At 43.9% G+C, this 21,645-nt stretch overlaps 1 long non-coding RNA gene across 1 annotated transcript; it reads left to right on the top strand.

Moving 5' to 3' along the window:
* Positions 1–18,020: 18,020 nt before the first annotated feature.
* LOC140537255 (uncharacterized) lies at positions 18,021–21,404 on the top strand. The gene is made up of 4 exons (XR_011977647.1): positions 18,021–18,049; positions 19,626–19,712; positions 19,817–19,863; positions 21,352–21,404. It is a non-coding gene; the product is annotated as an uncharacterized lncRNA (long non-coding RNA).
* The last annotated feature ends 241 nt before the right edge of the window (positions 21,405–21,645 follow it).

The following is a 21,645-nucleotide window of genomic DNA, read 5'->3' on the forward strand; positions in this document are numbered from 1 at the left end:
CACCAGGGGGCAGTGCCAAATCACGCCGGCCTTCTTTTTTATGAGCCGCTTGGATGTTCTTTATGTAAATAGCAGTTTCACACGTTGTTCGTCTGTGGTCTTTATGCAGTGCTGAGTAGAAGCTAACTGAATCGCTCTGAACGACTGAAGGAAAAGTGAATCATTTCAGAAGGTTTTCAGAAGGCATTGTTTCACTGGTTACTTATTTTCACTCAAGGAAAATCCACAGCCATGGCCTGGTGACTCAGTCGAGCCGAGTGCTTTTATTAAATGCTTTTTAACCAAATTTCAAATGCGAAAAGCAATTCAAAGCAATTTCCTGTAAGGATGGAGAATGTGCTATTAGGCTTTTAGAGCCTTTTAAGAAACATCAGTGACGTATTTCACCTAAAAACACCTGGAGGAACCATTTTTTTCATGATTTGGAGATGATTTGTGCTCATTTTTCCTATTTAGCCTTGCATTAGTACGCACATTTCACATTACATGATTTGAAACTTAATTAGAATAAGTAGAATAAAAAAAAAATCAGGAATATATTTTACAATTTCAATTCAATTTTAGCTTATTTATACTTTTAAAAAACAAAAAATGTGGAAATGTGGAAATATAACCTGAGAAATCATGTAGATGATAAGATTAGATCACTGTAAGTCCATATTAAGACCAGCATGAACAAAATAAGGGGGCATTAAAGGGGCACCCCGGGCTAAAACTAGCATTCGGTATGTATGTATTCAGTTTTGCGTCCATTAGCTTCACTGGATTCATAGTTTTATGTCTTATATTTCTCATATTCTCATGTGTGCTTCCGCACTACAGTTCCCAGCATGCTTTGTGCAAATACTGTACGCCATACTACCAGTCCTGCAAACCTATAAACAGTAAAACCAGAGAAACGGATCATGTAGGGTGGTCTCTTCATTTTTTTCTGTGAGCTTCCTGCTCTAGAAACTGTGGCGCCGCTGTAAGACACCAGTATGCATGTATGTTTACCACTAAAGTATCCATGGTAACCTTTGATCTAGTTTGGCTGGAGTGCTCCTTTAATAGTAGGCAGGTTTTCAGGAATTGCTTGTAATATTAATATGAATATTTATTAATATTACTCATAAGCTTTTTTTTTTTGTTATTGAATTTAGAGATATAAGTCGATACAAGTAACATAACTTAGATGTTTATTTCAGCTTTTCAAGCCATTAAATGATAAATAATATACTTTATTTCTTTGCAGTAACTCATTAAATGCTTCACCTCAGGATCTGATACCTACTTCACAGAAATGCAGCATTTATTATATTTATTATTAATTTTTATTATTTATTAGTTATTAGATTTAAGCTTGTGCAGCCTCGTTTTAGAATGATTTACAGCTCCTTCCATCATTCTGATCGCATTGGAAATAGGACTATCATCATATAAGCATTGTTTTATGGTTATATCTGCAAAAAACAATTGATATTATTTAAATCTATTATTGAGTCCAACCTTTTGAGTGAGGTTAATATGGTTTGATATAGAATCATTTATTTTAAATATGGATTAGCAGAGATTTAAAGATTTAATTAGAATATATGTTTTAATGGTAGATAGATAGGTAGACATGGGGTCTATAACAGCATGTGTGATGGTACAGGTTAAAGGGGAATGCCTCAGATCATTACTTTGGTCATAATAAATCATTTTTATTTATAATCAAAGTCGTTCAGAGTGGGTTTGGTGTGAAACGCTCCATTTTAGAGAAAATTATCAAAGCAGAAGTTGAGAAACTCACCGACTCTGTCTTTACAGTGTTAGTGAATGAAACCAGGCGTCTGAAAACTTTACCCCCTCTAAAAGCCCCCTCAAACTAAAGCTACTACCCCAAATTTGTTATGAATATGGTACCTGACAGCTGAGTCATCATTTACCATAGTTTTACAAAGGTCTTGGCGTAAATTCTGGCTTTAAATCCATTCATGGTAGAGGGATACATGCAGGGTGTGGCATGGCAAACTAGTCCCCCTCGTTATTTTTCCTTACTGTTTTCAGATGTACCTCTTTTTTTATTAAGAAATGAATTAGGATATTATTACATATGAAACTTAGAAGATATGTTTTGTCCACTTGGTGGATTTGGATAGTAAATTAAATGGCTATATTAGAGTTGTAGTAATGGCGACGCCTGGTTTCATTCACCACCACTGAGTCTGTGAGTTTCTCTAGAACGGGGCGATTCTCAGCAAGCAAACTTCGAAGGAAAGTTTACATCTCAACCACTGACATTTGCTGCAATTTTGAAGGCTGGATGGAGTTCCCCTTTAAGCGCATCTTACAGTGTTGTGCAAAAGTGAGTTAGCAGTCGCTTCACCTTCTCTTCTTTGCTTCCTCTTCTCACAACTTGTTCCTACGTCTGAAATGTTCTGAGGAAACAGGTGGCGGGCGTCAGTCACGTACGACTGTATCAACACCACTGCACTAATTACCAGCGAGCTAAATTCAGCGGCTTTATTAAACAAGGGAGCGGGGTGGCCTACGCTGCCTCAGAGAGAGAGCGAGAGAGCGAGAGAGAGAGAGCGAGAGAGAGAGAGAGAGAGAGAGGAAGAGAGAGAGAGAGAGGGAGGAAGAGTGTGTGTTCTTCTAAAATCAAAGGGTGTGTGAGCCCCACCACTGTGCACAAACAAGCCCCATCACTCTGAATGTCAGGCCCGCGTGCTGCTCGCCCACTGAAATTTACATCCGGCCTGTCAGTCAGGCGGGTAAGTGGGGTGGGGGGGGTTATGGGGGGGAGGGGGTGAGCCGCGGCACGTTGGCAGAGAGCTGTTTGTTTGGATTCATTCAGAGCAGCAAAGCTGGGCTGTAGCGCCGGCAGCCTCGCCGCTCTTTTGTCAGATAAATGTGCTGGATTGCTGCTCGCTGTTTAATGGGGACGAGTCAGTCAGTCAGTCAGTCGAGCCCATCTCTCTCTCTCTCTCTCTCTCTCTCTATCCCTCTCGCTCACCTCCTTCTCTCTCACTGTTTCTCTTCTTTTCTATTTCTGTCTTTTCTCCTCCCTCTCTTCTTCTTCTCCTTCTTTGTAATTTCTCTCACTCTCTCTCTCTTTCTTCTATCTTTTTCTCTTCCTCTCTCTCTCTGTTATGCTCTCCTCTTAAGACTCTCTCTCCTTCTTTCTTTGCCTTTTATCTATTTCTCTCTCCTTTCATCTCCCCTTCTTTCTCTCTCTTCCTCCCTTTTATCTCTCCCTTTCTCTCTCTCTTCCTCCCTCACATCTCCCCTTTTTTCTCGCTGCCCCTCCCTTTCATCTCTCCTTCTTTATCTCTTCCTCTCTTTTATCTCACATTCTTTCTCTCTCTTCCTCCCTTTCATCTCTCCTTCTTTCTCTCTCATCCTCCCTTTTATCTCTCCTTCTTTCTCTCTCTTACTCCCTTTTATCTCTCCTTCTGTCTCTCTTTTCCTTCCTCACATCTCACCTTTTTTCTCGCCGTCCCCCTTTCATCTCCCCTGCTTTTTTTCTTCCTCCCTTTCATCTCTCCTTCTTTCTCTCTTCCTCCCTTTCATCTCTCCTTCTTTCTCTCTTCCTCCCTCACATCTCCCCTTTTTTCTCGCCGCCCCCCCTTCATCTCCCATGCTTTATCTCTTTCTCCCTTTCATCTCACATTCTTTCTCTCTTCTCCCGTCATTCTCTTTCTTCTTCTTCCTCTTTTATCTCTCCTTCTCTGTCACTCACCCTCCCTTTTATCTCTTTCTCTCACTTCCTCCCTTTTATCTCTCCTTTCTCTCACTCTTTCTCCCTCTTATCTCACCTTTTGTCTCTCTTCCTCCCTTTTATCTCTCTTCCTGGTTCTCTTCCCTCCTCTTATCTCACTTTCGTTCTCTCTCTTCCTCCATCACATCTCACCTTTTTTCTCGCCGCCCACTCCCTTTCATCTCCCCTGCATCTCCCTTTTTATCTCACATTCTTTCGCTCTTCTCCCGTCAATCTCTTTCTTCTTCTTCTTCCTCTTTTATCTCTCCTTCTCTGCCACTCACCCTCCCTTTTATCTCTTTTTCTATTTCTCTCTTTTCGTTCCTTTTTCTCACCTTCTTTCTCCCTCTCATCTCACTTTTTTCTCGCTTTCTCACTTTCATTTGCCCTTCTTTTTCTCTTCCTCCCTTTTATCTCTCTTCCTGGCTCTCTTCCCTCCTCTCCTTTTATCTCTCCTTCTTTCTCTCTTGCTCCCTTTTATCTTTCTCTCTGTTTCTTTCAACTTTTTTCCCCTCCTTTCTCTCACTCCTCCTCCCTTTTATCTCTCTCTTCCTTCATTCCTCTCCCTGTTGCTCTCTCGTTCTCTCTCTCTCTCTCTCTCTCTGTTAATCGGCCCTCAGCTCTCCAGCACCCTCCAGGTCTCTGTGTTCGTATCTGTGTATTATTGATGTGTACGTGCGTCAGTGTGTGTGTGTGTGTTTGTTTGTGTATGCATGTTGTGTGTGTGATTGTATGCATTCTCTGGCCTTTTCATGACAAGACATGATTGTTCATGATCTACTTCAGCCTGACCCCTATACACACACACACACACGCACACACACACATATATATATATATATATATATATATATATTTATACACAGTAAATGTTGAGTCTGTCATCAGCAGCCCTGTCAGGAAAAAAATAAAACATTAAAAATACAGAAACAGCCCAGAACATCGTCTTCCACCTGGACAGACTGTGTGTGCCGTGCTCCGATGTTCCTGGCGATGGCGCTCCGTGGCTCTGGGTTCAGGGTGTCCGTTTGTCACCTTTTCATTCTTTTCTTTTCTCTTTTTTTTGGTGTGTGTACTGTTTTACTTTCCTTCTGAATCCATAAAGGAGAGAAAATCCGTGCAGGAATTAAATGGAAGGGGAGGAAATAAAAGTGAACTTGGTTTTTAACACAACCCGTCACCCGTGTGTTTGTTGTTCCCAGCTCGCAGAGACAGGAAAGGCTCAGCGGTGGTGTAACAGATGAGTTGCTTCAGACATGCTGTGACAGTTGCTATTTCTTTGTATTTCCTTTGAAAGACAAATAATGCAACGCTGCTGAACGGCACAGATGCAGAACATGCTCTCGGGCCTCTGCTGCTGCTGAGAGGCGACGAGCCTTCGCACCACGTATCCAATGGCCTTCATAACCACTGAGAGTGATGTAATGACCAAAGCCTGACCTCGCTCAGGCCCTCAGACTTCAGAAACGGAAGCTGGGCTGGCTGGAGTCTCACGTCTTTAGAAGACAAATTAAGCTCTGTCTGTCAGATGCAGCATTAGCATTAGCATTGTGGTACAGTCTTCAGAACAAGCAAGGCTCCAGCATCTGATCTGATACATATGGTGCCTTGTTGACAAATACAATATGTGTCCAAATGTTTGTGGACACCTATTAAAGCTTGAACCCATTGTTGACATAGATATGCTAATACACACACGGAGAGCTAGTCCCTGTAGAGAGGTACTCCCAATAGAACAGGACTCTACATTAACCTGCTGCCTAATGCCAGCCGTGGGCTAGTAGAGGGGTATAAAGCCCCCCAGCAGCAGCATTGAGGAGCTGTGGAGCAGTGGAAGGACTGCTGTGTTCTCTGGAATGATGGACAGACTTGGGGATCTCACTAAAACTCTTGTTGCTGAATGCAATCAAACCCTCACAGCAATGCGTCTCCAAAATCCAGTAGAAAGCCTTCTTCCCTGGACAGTAGAGACAGTTACTCCAACAAAAGCAGGATCAGCTCTTTTTAATACCCTTGATTTCGGAAGAAATTAGCTGGTGTCCCAATACTTTTGGCCATTTAGTGTTTCTCTACCTGAGAAATGCAGTTCTCGTAAGTATTCAGCTCCTGCAGTCTGGACGCTACATGAAATACTTGATATATCACAGATTAGAGATGTTACCCTAAAGAGGACACTATGGGTGGGGGTGGTTGGGGGGGGGCAGCTGTGGCCTTGGCAGCCCTAGGACGACAGGAAGGAGAATGGGAAGGAACAGTTTTTGTTCTTCCTCAACATGATTAAGGTCCCCTTGTGCATGATACGTAACCCCCAATTGCTCCCCAGGTGATGAGGTGCTTGCCCACTGCTCTAGATATTTGCTCTCACCCCCAATTCACTCACTGAACTCCAGTGTAACTGTGAAGCATGGGGGTGGTCATGTCAAGACCCAAGAGGTAATTAGATCTAAAGGTATAGACTGGGATTTCCAAGTGAGGATCAACTGCAGTCACCCAGGCCACTCTTCGTTGAAACTCAACATTGGAGAACGTAGGAGACGTGTGGGGGAAGCCATAAAGGGACCAACAATCACTTTGAAGGAGCTACAGAGTTCAGTGGCTGAGACTGGAGTACAGGTGCACCAGTCAGCGTTATCAGGAGCTCGCTGAATGACTGGCCTGTATGGGAGGATGGCTCTAAAGAAGCATTACTTTTATACTGCATCCCAATTTGGATCGCCAGTTATTTAGTTGGATCGCACACCTCCCCTGGCACATGCACAGCCGGCTAGAAGCTCTTTTTCCGAACTGCCATTGCTGCAATATCACCAGGCAACCAACGGGCTCGGAGGAAAGCGCTGTGTACCCGGTTCTGATGCATCGGCCAGCAGATGTCAGCGCCTCAGGAGAGAGCAAGGCTAATTGTGCCCTTTCGGAGGCCTGGCTGCCGATGGCTAGCAGCATGACCAAGATTAGTGACAGAGGGGCGGTAGTGTCAAGCCAAGTGGTTTAACTATAATTTCTGATTACTCTGGTAAATAACGGTGCTTTGCCATAGAGGGACCCCTCTACCATAAAGAAAGACAAGGCAAGAACCTTCTAAAGATCTTAAACTTTAAAAAGTCATCAAAAATGTTCACGTTGTTGTCGTGGTGATGCTTTTCCTCAGCAGGGAACGGGCTAAACTAAAGGACCACTGGATGGAAGGATGGATGCATGGTGCAAAATACAGGGAGATATCACTCCCTGTATGTGGTTGGTGTGGCGCAACAGATAACACCATCTATCTGCCAGTGAGCTATTACACCATGTGGGAGACTGGGGTTCAGTTCCTGGTCTGGGGGACTTTTACACTTTACACTATATTGCCCCACATCTGTAACATGAGTGACTCTGGAAGTCGATCTGGATAAGAGCATCAGCTAAATGTCATAAATGTAAATCTCAAGACTAGAGATTAATGCACTTAGAGATGCACCAAGCAATAATCTGTTGACCAGAAAGCTACTTTTCCGCATTTACACTTGCACCACACGAGGGCGCCAGCAGCTCAAAAGCAGCTACACATACACCATGGCTGTGATGGAAATGGCTCCCTATAGACCTTTTAACAGAGCGCTCCCCAGTCTTCAGCGTTCCTCAGAAAGCTTCATCAGGCCTTCATAAAGCTTTAACGTGGACGAAAGGCTATTATGTCTTTGCACAAAAGGTCAAAACATTTACGTCTGCCGTAGTGTGGTGTTCATCCACTACGTCCGTGTAAACTTTAGGAAACCTGCAATGACAGCAATCACCAACAGAAAGCATAAGCACCCTCAAAAGCCTTGTGCCCTTGTCATTGCGACAGAGCTAGCCAGGTCTAAAAAGAATGTATGATAAATATCCTCTGAAATTATTAAGTAATAAGTCAGAGAAAGAATATAATATTAAGAGTGTAAGGGTGTGGCTGTCATGGTTGTCTACCAGTACAACCTGGAGCGGATCTGCATTCCCTCTCAAAGCTGGTGGAAGCTCACCCCAGTACACTGAAAGGTTCTGGCGGCTTGTTTTCTGACTCTGAAGGTGTTCTTTAAGAGCAGACTGGTTTGCGGTAGAAGCGCTAGCTGGACCAATCTGTGCAAGTGTCATTTCTAATCCAGGTGACTCCTTTTGCAAGGCACGGTTGTGGAGGGTTACAAATGCAGTGGGATGAATAATATGCAGATATGTTAGAGCAGTAGTCCAGCATCGCCTAAACACTCTGCTCTTTTAGAGCTCAATATATTTTATTATCAACAGGGATGCTCCCATCCGGGTCGATCCAGCCATGTTTTAATCCCAGTGTAGTTCCGAATCTTCGTTAGTTTTTTACCATGATTATTGGAACACCATCTGGGGTCCTGATGGACATTATTGCCCAGCCAGCAGCAGTGCGGGCGGTTTTAAACCAGGCTAATGCTAATGCTAATATTGAATAGCCGTCTGCAGCAGCAGAAGTGGGAACGTTCTCAGAAGGTAAGGACCAGCCCCTCCGTACTTGATGGCGATGGTCAAAAGCCGATCCGCACCAAGAACCCTTCCAGCTTCAAGTACGGCTCGGCTCGACCCGCCATCCTTTAAGATCCACGGAAGACGAGCATCCAGACTTTTTTCTGTCCTGCACCGAAGTGGTGGAACGAGCTTCCCCTGGGTGTCCGAACAGCAGAGTCCAACACTCGCTGTCCTCAAACCCAGACTGAAGACCCTCCTCTTCTGAGAGTACTTGGGTGAATAGCAGAGTGGTCTCCTTATTGGCTTGTGTTTAATAGCGTCTGAACTTAGAGGATCTTTGAATTATTAGTCTATTGTCTACTGTCTTCAAACCCAGACTGAAGACCCTCCTTATCCGAGAGTATTTAGTGTCCAGAGTGTAGAGTGTGTAGAGTATCGTGTCGCCAGACTGACTTCTATGTTTAGTCGTAGCTAAGCTTAGAGGGGTCTTCTGGACTCTAGTCTATATAAACTAGCTAAGGGTATTTTCTGAGTCAACAGTAAAGCACTTCTATAAGCTGTTCTTGAGAAGAGCGTCTGCTAAACGCCTTCAGTGTAGATGTGAATGTGTGGGAACGTACCAGATCCTACGTACCAGATCCACTGGCAGCAGACCAGCCCCAGAGCGTGATGCTCCCGCCACCATGCTTAACAGTTTGTGCCTTTGAAGGCCTCACCGTTACTCCTCCAGACACATCTCTGGTCGTTGTGGCCCAACAGCTCAATCTTTGACCCTAAACTGTTCCTCCAGAAGGCTTCTTATTGGTCCATGTGGTTCAGCTGCAATCTTTTTACTTGAGCTTCATTGAGGTCATTTCCATATATGGGCCGCATGAACCGGACAGTGGTACTAGAGCATAAGCAGAACCTGTGCAACCATGTGGGACAGCAAAGTAACCACCTAAGATCAACCACCTAGCAACAAACACCCTGGCAATCATCATACACTGCGTGTCCAAATGTTTGTGGACACCTCTTAGACTAATTTCTGAGTGCATGGGCGAAGCTATACAGGCTTTGTTTCCATACAAACCAGGTATACCAAATTCAGCACTCCACCAAGGTTCAAGACATGTCTGTTGTCAAGCTTGTTTTTTCTGTTTTAGCATTGAAGCTACAAAAATAAACGATTCGCTACAGAGGCATTTACACGCCGGGAGACCACGGAAGGATGCTGCCAATCATGACAGAAAACTGCTGAGCAGTGTTTAGGAGCGCTCTTCAGGATGTAGCTGAGACATGACAGACAGTGCTATTAAAAGAAAGACACACCAGTGTGACCTCAAGATGCAAATCGCTGAGAAGTCTGAGAACTGAGAAGTCATTAGTTGCAGGGTGTCCATGGGTTTCACAGCGGTCATCAAAGATCTGCACGCTCTAAACTCTTCGACAGCTTCATTTAGGGTCATTTGCATCTGCGACGGGAACTCCGATTCCCAGAACACCCAGGCGTAATCCGTGCCGACCAGACGTACTTTGTTGTACCCTATAGTGTCCCAAGTGGTTGGGAATTTTTTCACATGGTTGGTAGGGTTCTGCAAGCTAGTTGCTATGTCATATGTACGGACAAAAGTATTGGGACACCTGCTCATTTATTGTTTTTTTCTGAAATCAATAATGTTAAAAAGAGCTGATCCTGCTTTTGTTGGAATCTCTACTGTCCAGGGAAGAAGCTAGATTTCGGAGGAGCATTGCTGTGAGGATTTGATTGACTGCATTCAGCGACAAGAGTCAGTTAGAGTTAGTGAGGTCAGAATGTTGGATGATGATCACCACCTCACCTCATCACCCCCAACTCCCCCCAAATGTACTGGATGGAGCACTAACCATCCATCATTCCAGATGGATTCCAGATCTGCTCCACAGATCAATGCTGGGGGGCTTTATACCCCTCAAACCCATGCCTGGCATTAGGCAGCATGGTGCCAATAGGTTAATGTACATCTGCTCCAGAGAGTCCTATTCTATTAGAAGTACTTCTTTGCAGACTAGACAGCAGCTGTGTGTGTACACTTATAGTAGCTGAAGGCATTCATTAGAAGGGGTGTCCACAAACATTTGGACATATAGTGTATTATTGGTGCCAGGGAGTTATTAGGTGGCTGCTAGGATACTTTACTTTGCTGTCCCACATGGTTGCACAGGTGCTGCTAATGTTCTAGTACCACTGTCCAGTCCATGCGGCCCATATATGGAAATGACCTCATGTAAATCCACTGTTCAAAAACAAACTACAGATATAAATTTGCATATTCAGATTGCACCACTTGCCCCCTGGAGCCCTGGATGTTTTATGGTCAGATGATTCAAAAATCAAAGATTGAGCTGTTTGGCCACAACGACCAGAGTTGTGTCTGGAGGTGAGTAACGGTGAGGCCCCACAAACTGTAAAGCCTGGTGGTGGTAGCATCATGCTGTGGGGCTGGACTGCTGCCAGTGGGTGCTGCTACATTGCCTAAAGTGGATGAAAGAACAAAAAAGGAGGACTACCTCGGAATTCTTCAGCCTAACCTCAACCTACCTAACCTAACCTCAAACCATCAACTGGACGCTTGAAGCTGGGACAGAATTGGGCGTTCCAACAGAACAGCGACCCCAAACACACCTCAACAACACAAAGGCGACTGTGGACTCTTCCTCCTGTGTGATCCCTATGACCTATCAAAAACATCACACATAATGTCAAACTTTTATACCAAATAAAGGTTATTTCCTAGCTAGGACTCCTTCCAAGCATTGGGCCTTCTCAGAGTAAATGGCCACCCAGCCCGACCTGCTGAAAGATTGCCTGCTGAGGTCCCCTCTACCTGCGTCAGACCAGCTGCCACCTAACAGCAGGCCCCGCCGCCACCACCACCCATGCCAGACCAGCTGCACACCCTCCTACCACTACTTGTCTGATGACCATTTGGCTGTCTTGGCTGTCTGCCACTATTAATATCACCACTATTACCCATCATTACTCTGACCATCACTGCCATGACTATATTAAGTTCTACTACACCATTATTATTATATTATGATTATGATCAGAACAGTTCAACAGTATCGATCGGCTTGGTGACTTTTATCAATAATTAATAAATAGTTCTGATCAGAGGAGGACGGGTCGGGTCCCCCTTGTGAGTCTTGGTTTCTCTCAAGGTTTCTTCCTCCAGCTCTGAGGGAGGTTCTCCTTGCCACTGTCGCCGTTGGGGCTCACTGGGGGTCTTGGATCCTTCATGTCTTCTTACGTTATTTTGTCTCTGTCTTTTACTAATTACTAATGATGTAAAGCTGCTCTATCACTATAAGAGCAGAGCTGTGAACAATGCTGCTCTATAAGGAAAGTCTTATGAAGATTTTGGTGAATTGGTGAATAAGGGCCTGTTGTTCTGAAATTGAACGCTGTGACTTTAACAGAGCATTTCTTTTTGGTGGAAACACTCGGCCTCATTAACACCCTGTTGTTCTCAGTGTTTCCAGGGCCTGCTCTCACAATGCTGACATGTACGTTTCCTGTGGTTCTCTCAACTCTCCAATAGACCAATAGACCTGTTTCTTCTCCCCCAGTATTATGCAACAGCTGTCCATGAACACGTGAAGGCCAGAAGCTAGCTGGTTGAAGCCTCCTCCACAACATGCCAGATGTTCTACATTAGACTCCTTAGAAAGTCGGGTCAGTGGCTAGAAACCAATAGATTTTTCGCTATGCTAAGGGGTCCTCCCACAGTCAAAAAGTATTGGGACGCCTGCTCGTTCATTGTTTCTTCCAAAATCAATGGGATTAAAAAAAATATCCTGCTTTTGTTGGAGTAACTGTCTCTACTGTCCAGGGAAGAAGGCTTTCGGCTCGATGTCAGAGCTGGAGCTTTGCTGTAAGGATTTAATAATAATGCTTACAGCCAAATTACGTTACGTTAACTTCCTACGTGATCCCTATGACCCATGACAAAACATCACATCACATCCAATACATCATGTAAATAAAGGTTATTTCCTAGAACCAGGAGTCCAAGCATTGGGCCTTATTCACTAACCATTAGACTCCTTAGAAAGTTTGTGGACACCCCTTCCGATGAAGGCATTCAGCTTCCTAAAGTTGCACCCATGGCTGAAACTGTTGTGCAAATGAGCGTCCCGGTAGAGAAGAAGTGCTGCCAATAGAATAGGACTCTCTGGAGCAGATTAACATGACCAACCTATTGGCACCATGCTGCCTAATGCCAGGTGTGGGCATATAAGGGGTAAAAAGCCCCCCAGCAGCAGCATTGATCTGTGAAGAAGTGGAACGATGATGGTGTTCCATTCAGTACTTCTTGGATGGAGTTGGGGAGATGAGCCAGGGTGGTGATCTTTATCAAACAATCCCGACCCCACTTACCCGCAACTCTTGTTGCTAAATGCAATCAAATCCTCACAGCAATGCTCAATGCTGCAAAATCTAGCAGAAAGCCTTCTTCCCCAGACAGTCACTCCAACAAAAGCAGGATAAGCTCTTTTTAATACCCTTGATTTCAGAAGGAGCGATGAACGAGCAGGTGTCCAAATACTTTTGTCCTTTTAGCGTATCTATGGTTAAATGTAGACCAGCTCTGCTTCTGAGAAGCAGCTCTGCATTACATGGCTGTAGCGTTCGTACCTGCTTCGGGGGATAATCACCTTCAGCCTTGGTTGAACGAGCCCTGAGTAAAGCAGTCTGGCTCGTCTCTAATGAGGTAGACTTTAAATGAATAAAGTGCAGTCGCACATGGCCTCGCTCGGGATGTGCCTCATCCCACCAATAGCTCTCCTTAACAACGGAGAATCATTGACATTTCACTGTCTCGACACAGCTTTAATTTTTTCCCCTTGCTTGCCGCATTTCAGAGAAATCAGCCGACATTTCGCTTGCCGCAGCAATTGCGGTCTACGGGGATACGGAGGCAGGAGGCAGGAGGCCTAGCTTCGGCCGCAGAGACGCCTGAACACCATCTCGCGCATGCACACACACACGTGACCGGCGAAGCTTAAAAAACTTCAGATTTATATTCAGAGCATGACCTATTAAGAAACCTCTCCTCCTCCCCGTTAGCGAGAATAAAAAGCCTTCGCCCTAACCTATATTGCATCAGTGCTCCTCGACTTTTGGTTCGCGTCTTCAGCTCTGGGGCCTTGAGGAAGATGAAGTCCAGAATCCTAATGAAGATGGTGTCAGTGTGGGTTCTGCTCTGGATGGTGGATGAAGCTGCAGGTCAGTTTCTAGTAAATCTCTGTAGATTCCTGCAAAATTCAGTAGGTGGATGTGTAAACAAAGCCCTTCAGAGTGGGTTTGGTGTGGAATGGGTGCTTGTGGAGAAATGTAATACCACCCTGAGTGGTCACCATGACTACACCGCAAATATAGCCATGCGATAACGATGCTAAACGATTACCGATGACGCATCTTTTGGCGTAGCGGGCCGACCTAGCCTAGAAGGGTTCATTTTCTGGTACTGATGGCCTGGGGTGGTCACTGAGGACCACAATGTTAGCACGCAGGCTGCCGGCTTAGCCCAGCATCAGTACCACAGCATTAGCATCACTACTGCGGCCGCACCCAGCATCTCTGCCACTTCAACCACCCAGCCTCGCCCAGTAGTGCTATCACCATGGCGACTGCCAGCTTTGCTATTACCATGTTAGCATGGCTACCATGCCCAGCATTGCTAGTGCTTTTCCTATTATTCTAAAAGTAGCTGAATACACAAGATGTACAATATATGGACGAAAGTATTGGGACGCCTGCTAATTCACTACTGTGGCTTTAGCATTGCTACTGCAGCGACCACCGCCCTCACCCAGCATTTCTGCCACTTAAACCACTGGCCTCGCCCGGTATCACTACCATGGGGACTGCCAGCCTTGCCCAGCATCGCTATAGTGCCGTCAGCATTGCTAAAGCAGTGTTAGCATGGCTACCATGCCCTTCCTATTATTCTAAAAGTAGCTGAATACACAAGATGTACAATATATGGACGAAAGTATTGGGACGCCCGCTAATTCATTGTTTCTTCTGAAATCAAGGGTATTTAAGAGCTTACCATGCTTTTGTTGGCCTCCCCCAGCCTCACTACCGTGGCATTAGCATTGCTACCACAGCGACCACCGCCCTCACCCAGCATTTCTACCACTTCAGCCACCAGCCTCGCCCGGTATCGCTACCATGGCGACCGCCAGCCTTGGCCAGCATCGCGTCAGCATTGCTATTATGGTGTTAGCATGGCTACCATGCCCAGCATTGTTAGTACTTTTCCTGATTCAGAGAAATAAAATAAAAAAACAGCTTTCTTTGGGGGCTATTTTGCCATACAACACCCTGACTGTGTACCTCCGCCATGAATTAAAATTAAAACTAAAAAAATTAAATAAATAAAATTGCAATAAAATTGTAACTTTCTGTGCAGGAGCTTTTAGACGTTTTCAGACGTCTGGCTCCATTCACCACCACTGTGAGCAATTCTGATTGGCCAAGTTTCTCTAGAATGGAGTACCGCACACCAAATCCACTTTGACTGACTTTAATTACATCCCAGCTACTGAATAATGCAGCAATTTAGAAAATTTGGTGGAACTCCTCTTTAAGGTCTAAATGATCTATGCTGGGCTTCCCAAAAGCATCTCAGCACGATCAAAGAGGATTTGAGGGTCTAGCACATGATCTTAACAGTAAGATGACTTCGGGAAAGTGACCCATGGTCTCTAAAGAACTTTTAGATAGTCTAAAACATCTGTCGGTCCACTCATGCATGAAATGTTGACCACCGAAGTGATGGTTGAATGGATGAATTTCCTCCGAATCTCCAGCATCTCCCCGGCAGACGGTGAAGAAAGGGGAGCGGGTCGTATTGCCCTGCCCAGTGAAAGTGGAGGCCAAGAATTTTGCAGTGTCCTGGTCAAAAGGCACTGAAACTGGGGAGAAGACTGACCTCAACCTGTCAGATGTGAGCAGCAGGATCCGGCTGGCGGAGGACAAAGTTTCTCTGGTGATTTCCACAGTGACAGTAACGGACGCCGGCCTCTACAGCTGCCGAGTGGTCCTGCCGCAGAAGCCCGAGATGGTGGACAGTGTGCAGCTGACCGTCCTGGGTAAGATTTAAGGCCATAGCTTACTCAGAAACAATTTCCCTATTACTCTGAAAGTAGACTGCCTAGCCAAGACGTACACTATTTTGACAAAAGTATTGGGACACCTGCTCATTTATTGCTTCTTCTGAAATCAAGGCTATTAAAAAGAGTTGATCCTGCTTTTGTTGGAGTAACTGTCTCTACTGTCCAGGGAAGAAGAAGACGTTCAGCTAGATTTTGGAGTAGAGCATTGCTGTGAGGATTTGATTGCCAGAGAACACAGTTTTCAATGCTCAGGGCTTTATTATGCCAACTCGTCAGAGTCCTATGTTCTATGGGCAGTAAGTCTCTACAGGGACTAGACAAGCTGTGTGTGTATGCACGCATTCGCACATATGTGTCAGCAATGGGTGTAGCAACTGAATGCATTTATTAGATTAGAGTGTCCACAAACATTTGGACATGTAGTGTGTAATGTTAACAGCCTGAATTTCCTCCAGAAGACCAAACATGCCTGAGCTGATTGGCCGCATTTGGGGGAAGGGGGAAATCATGCAAATTTGACGTTTGGCCGAGACATTGATTTTAATGTCCAAGCCCAGCCTTCCTCCTGGACGCGCACCGTCCAGCAGAGTTTAGCTCAGGCGCTAATCTAATCAAGCTAACATCTGATCAAGCTCATTTTGAAATCTTGATGAGAATCTAAATACTGGAGCCAAGAGTGCTAGATTGCATTTGGGCTAAACGTGGCCAGACACTACATGTCCAGAAGGTTCTAAACTAGACACTTTATATAACCGTAGCCTACGCCATGTATAATCATGGCTGCTCGGCATTGCTGCAGGAAAACACACACTCTTACCAGACTGGCTTCAGGCAATGTCAGTCCTGACGGAAATAATCATTGTGTCCAGCGGTTAACCGCGCTGGAGGAGTCATCAGAAAAGACATCATCAAAAGTTAACCAAAATTTAACCTGAGCTTGCTCTCAGTTCAGCTTTTTTGATCATGTAACTTCAGGGCAGGCCCAGAAACAAGCGTGCTTCAGCCGCGAGAGGAAGTGAAATAGACGAAAAGCACCACATATGTTGCGAAAAACACCTAAATAATATAGCTCCAAAGCAGAAGCCGTGAGAAACGGAGTAATAATTCATACTGGTTGGGGGCTAGCCTTCCCAAAGGCTAGATTAAGCTAGTTAACCCTAGACTTAATTTAAGGCCTATTATTTAGTAACTATGAAATTAAGATGCATTAGATTCTCATGTTGTTCAAGGGCAAGGTATTGAAGAATGGGCCCACATTAAGGCCTTCGGGGTTTGAAGGGTCAAGGCTTTAGTCCTATATTCCAAATATAGGACCATTCAAATGCCATTTGAACAAATGTACCACACTTGCTCATGCTAACATGAAGGAGTAGTGGTAGTGGTGGATAATCAGATCACTGACCCCAGATTCAACCTAAACCTTAAATCTAAGCCTAAACCTACACTTTAAATGTAATCCTAAACCTAACCCTAAACTTAACCTAAACCTTAAATGTAACCCTAAACCTAACCCTAAACTTAACCTAAACCTTAAATTTAACCCTAAACTTAACCTAAACCTTAAATCTAACCCTAAACCTAACCCTAACCCCAACCTAAACCTTAAATCTAAGCCTAAACTTAACCTAAACCTTAAATGTAAACCTAAACCTAACCCTGAACTTAACATAAACCTTTAATTTAACCCTGAACCTAACCCTAAACTTAACCTAAACCTTTAATTTAACCCTAAACCTAACCCTAAACTTAACCTAAACCTTAAATGTAACCCTAACCCTAACTAAATCTTAAATCTAAACCTAAGCCTAACCCAAACCCCAACCTAAACCTTAAATGTAACACTAAACCTAACCCAAACCCCAACCTAAACCTTAAATGTAACCCTAAACCTAACCCTAAACTTAACCTAAATCTTAAATCTACCCTAAACCCAACTCTAAACTTAACCTAAACCTTAAATGTAACCCTAAACTTAACCTAAACCTTAAATTTAACCCTTAACCTAACCCTAAACTTAACCTTAACTTTAAATGTAACCCTAATCCTAACCCAAACCCCTACCTAAATCTTAAATCTAACCCTAAACCTAACCCTAAACTTAACCTAAATCTTAAATCTAACCCTAAACCTAACCTAACAGTTTGTAGGTAAATGGATCATGTTTTAGGTACATATGGAGTGTGTCCCAGCCAACATGCTCACTGGTGGTCCTCACATGGGTGGAAAGTAAGCTAGGTGGCTTCCAGGTGAGCGTGGGCTCTGAGTGGGTGGGTATACATTTCTATGGTTGTATCTGAATGTGTGTTCATGTCTTGCCGTCTCTAGCGCCCCCCAGTGCTCCACAGCTCTTTCTACGGATTCCCCCAAACCCCGCTGTGGGAAAATGGCACTTACTGTGTGTGGCCAAGGGCTTCTACCCTGCGCAGCTGAACCTCCGCTGGACCTGGTGGAGCACTGCAAGCACCCAGACCACTCCTGACAGCATTAGCTGTGCTCTGAAACCGGCTAGTCAAAAGGTCGACAAATTCCAAAGCTCTGACGCTAACAACACCGTAAACCTGCAGTTACATTACTGCCTCAGTGACCCAGACGGCCTCGGGCCCGAGGCGCAGCTAACCAGCATGCTGTCTCTGCCTTCTCGGACGTCAATCAGTGCTGATATCAGGTTTACCTGCACTGTGGAGGACCACCCTGCACTAGATGCCGCCCTCTCTGCTTCATTTGACTGGGGTGAGTGAACCTCCTGGATTAGGCCGAGGACTGCATGCTTGGTCTCCAAAGGTTACTGTTCGTAGCTTAGAGGTATGAGAAGTCCACAATCGGCCAAAAACTTTATTTGTAGAGCAGCGGTGGAGCAGCTTTTGCTGGTTTCAGATGGTCTAAGCTGGTCCTTGATGGACAAGGTGTTTGAGAAGCTGGTCATCCAGATGAAAACATACCCTATACTGGTAAGCAAGCTGATCAAAGCTGGTTGACCAGCAAAGTGTCTGTTGCATTTGATTGTGGACATGCTGGTCGACCAGTTTGGTCATTATGGCAAACCAGCTTGGTCATGCTAGTCAACAAGCTAAACCCTCAAACTCAAACAAGTAAGGCTAGTCAACCAGCTCCATCAGCTTCACCAGCTTGAGTTGCAGTTGCAGTTTTTCAGCAGGGGGGGCAGTGTTGCCTGAGCTCTACAAAATATACCAAGTCATTTAAAAGGCAATACATTTCTAATAAATTGTCTTGCGTACAGTATCGCAATATATATTGAATAATAATCCCTGTATATGGTGTGTATCATATCGACAGGTTCTTGATGATTTTCCATTGTAAGACACTATGCAGATGTATCTGTCCACATGACAGAGCAGCATTACAAACCCCAGTTTGTCCAATAAGAAGCACCATTGCCTAAAATATGCACTCTCATTGGCTTAACTGCTCAACTTCTCCAGGATCTCACTAAAATTTCCAGGATATTTTTGCAATTTTGTCATTTTCCAAGATTTTCCACGACTCTCTACATTTTTCACTTGCTCATTCTAACATGAAGGAATAGTTTTGTGGATAATCAGATCACTGACCTCAGATTTAGTCAACCTAAATCTTAAGTCTAACCCTAAACCTAACCCTAACCCAAACCTAAACCTTAAATGTAATCCTAAACTTAACCCTAACCCCAACCTAAACCTTAAATGTAATCCTAAACCGAACTCTAAACTTAACCTAAACCTTAAATGTAACCCTAAACCTAACCTTAAATGTAACCCTAAACTTAAACTAAATCTTAAATCTAACCCTAAACTTAATCTAAACCTTAAATGTAACCCTAAACCTAACCCAAACCCCAACCTAAACCTTAAATCTAACCCTAAACTTAACCTAAACCTTAAATGTAACCCTAAACTTAACCTAAACCTTAAATGTAACCCTAAATCTAAACATTATTGATATCTGCCGTGTCTCTTTAGTTTGCAACAGGAGATGCTAGGCTAACACTGCTAACAAATACTTAAGTGCACTAAACTTTCCGGGATATTTTTGCAATTTTGTCATTTTCCAAGTTTTTCCACAACTCTCTGCCTTTCCCAGCACAGTAAGATGGTCATAAGAGTGGCTGTATTGGTATTGTAGGCATGGAGACCATGGTCCTGGTTGCTCAGTTTCTCTATAATAAATCTAAATTTCCCACCAAACCAACCAATCAACCAACCAAAGGTTTATACCTCAACCATTTAGTTATACAGAAATTATGAAAATTTGGTGGAATTCCCTTTCCAGCATTCACCCAACCACTGAATGTCATGCTGAATGCTTGCAGAGTCAGCTCCCAAAGAAGTGATCGGATGTCTCAACATCATTAAAATCGTGGTCCTGTCTGGAATTTGTGTGCTGATCATCACTCTGGGTGAGTAGACTGTGGGAGAGGAGTGAGGTGTTAGTTTGGGTCAATTTAAAACATTTTAAGACATATTAACTAATAATTTGGTCTGAATGTATTTTTTCTTGCAGAAATTGTGTTCTTGTGCGAAAGGAGGCCGAAATATTTCAAAATGAAGGTGAGGTTTCAAAATGGACAAAACTCAGATACCTCAGATAATACACACCCACTCAGGAAAGCTTGCACACTCATACAGGTTGTTTTCAGCATTGGCGTCAGCAGACGTGAGCCTGTACATTTATTTTTTTAATTTCTTCATTTTTAACCATCCTTTCATGAAAATAAGTTGACAGCAGCAGATCCTTTTATGTCTTATTGAATATTGTTCAAGTCTCTTTCGTCTCTGTGTGGACAGAAATATATTATTTTTCAAAGGAAGGGAGCATAAACTAATCTCATGTCTCCTCTTGAGTTTTAGTACAGATTTCAGTAAAGTTTCACACTGTGCTCAGATTTTTAAAAAATTTAACTATACCCTTAAATCAATCCTAAACCCTAACCCTAAACCTAACCCTAACCTTAGCCTTACCTTTAAAGCTAACCTTAAACCCTAACTTTAACCATACCCATGAATCAAACCTAAATCCTAAACCTAACCCTAATATCACCCTTGAATAAACACTAAATCCTACCCCTAACTTTAACCTCAACCCTACCCTTAAATCAACCCTAAACTTAACCTAAATCTTAAGTCTAACCCTAAACCTAACCCTAACCCCAACCTAAACCTTAAATGTAACCCTAAACCTAACCCTAAACTTAACCTAAACCTTAAATGTAACCCTAAACGTAACATAAACCTTTAATCTAACCCTAAACTTAACCTAAATCTTAAATCTAACCCTAAACTTAACCTAAACCTTAAATGTACCCTAAACCTAACCCTTATATCTAACCCTAAATCTAACCCTAAACTTATCCTAAACCCTTAAACTAACCCTAAACTTAATCTAAATCTTAACTCTATTCCCAACCTAACCCTTATATCTAACCCTAACCCTAACCTAACCCTAAATCTTAAGTCTAACCCTAAACCTAACCCTAACCCCAACCTAAACCTTAAATGTAACCCTAAACCTAACCCTAACTTTAACATAAATCTTACATTTAACCCTAAACCTTAAATCAACCCTTACACCCTAACCCTACTTTTAACATTACCCATGAATCAATCCTAAATCCTGACCCAAAACCTAAACCTAACCTTACCCTTAAATCAGCCTTAAATCTAACTCTATTCAGATGCATTTAACAGGCTTTCAGCTTAGACTTCTACAACAGACCAACCAAGTAATGTTTGAGACAGATTGAGCCTCTGGGTTCTTAGGCCTCCCGAGGCTCCTCAGAACCCACCGGGCCAGTCAGTGGTCCATCATTACCCCCGATATTTCACAGCCGATAAGAGCAGGTGTTTCAGCCGGTGAGCAGAAGTGAGGAAGGCACTGCATTTCAGTGGAAACAGCTGAATGGAAACCGGACCCGGACCTGGAACACATGCTAAACAGTGTTTTTACTCAGGCTAAGAGAAGAGCTCATAAAGCATGTTTGTATTAGCATGGTATTAGCAAGCTAGGTGACCTCAATTTGATCATTTGTGTGTTTTCAGGCTCTGCCGTCATACTGACAGAGGGAGTGCAGAGCACGGAGACGACACACATCCGACACAGCCTCGTAATCTCTGCCGCTGCGGCGTTTTGTGCACGATGGACATTTAAACAAGCCTACAAATCTCCTTGACAGCAGCCCCGTCTTCGGGCCGGCCTCACCATTCGGCCTTGATAGGTTTCCGTGTAAACAAAAGAGAGCGATTTCACAGCCTGTAAGTGTTCCTGCTTTCTTAACAAAGTCCAGACGTCTGGAACTGAACTGTATACGTGCCTCGCAGCGAGTGGGTTAACAG

The sequence above is a fragment of the Salminus brasiliensis genome, chromosome 1 (assembly GCF_030463535.1).
Source record: "Salminus brasiliensis chromosome 1, fSalBra1.hap2, whole genome shotgun sequence".
NCBI classification, from domain to species: Eukaryota; Metazoa; Chordata; class Actinopteri; order Characiformes; family Bryconidae; genus Salminus; species Salminus brasiliensis.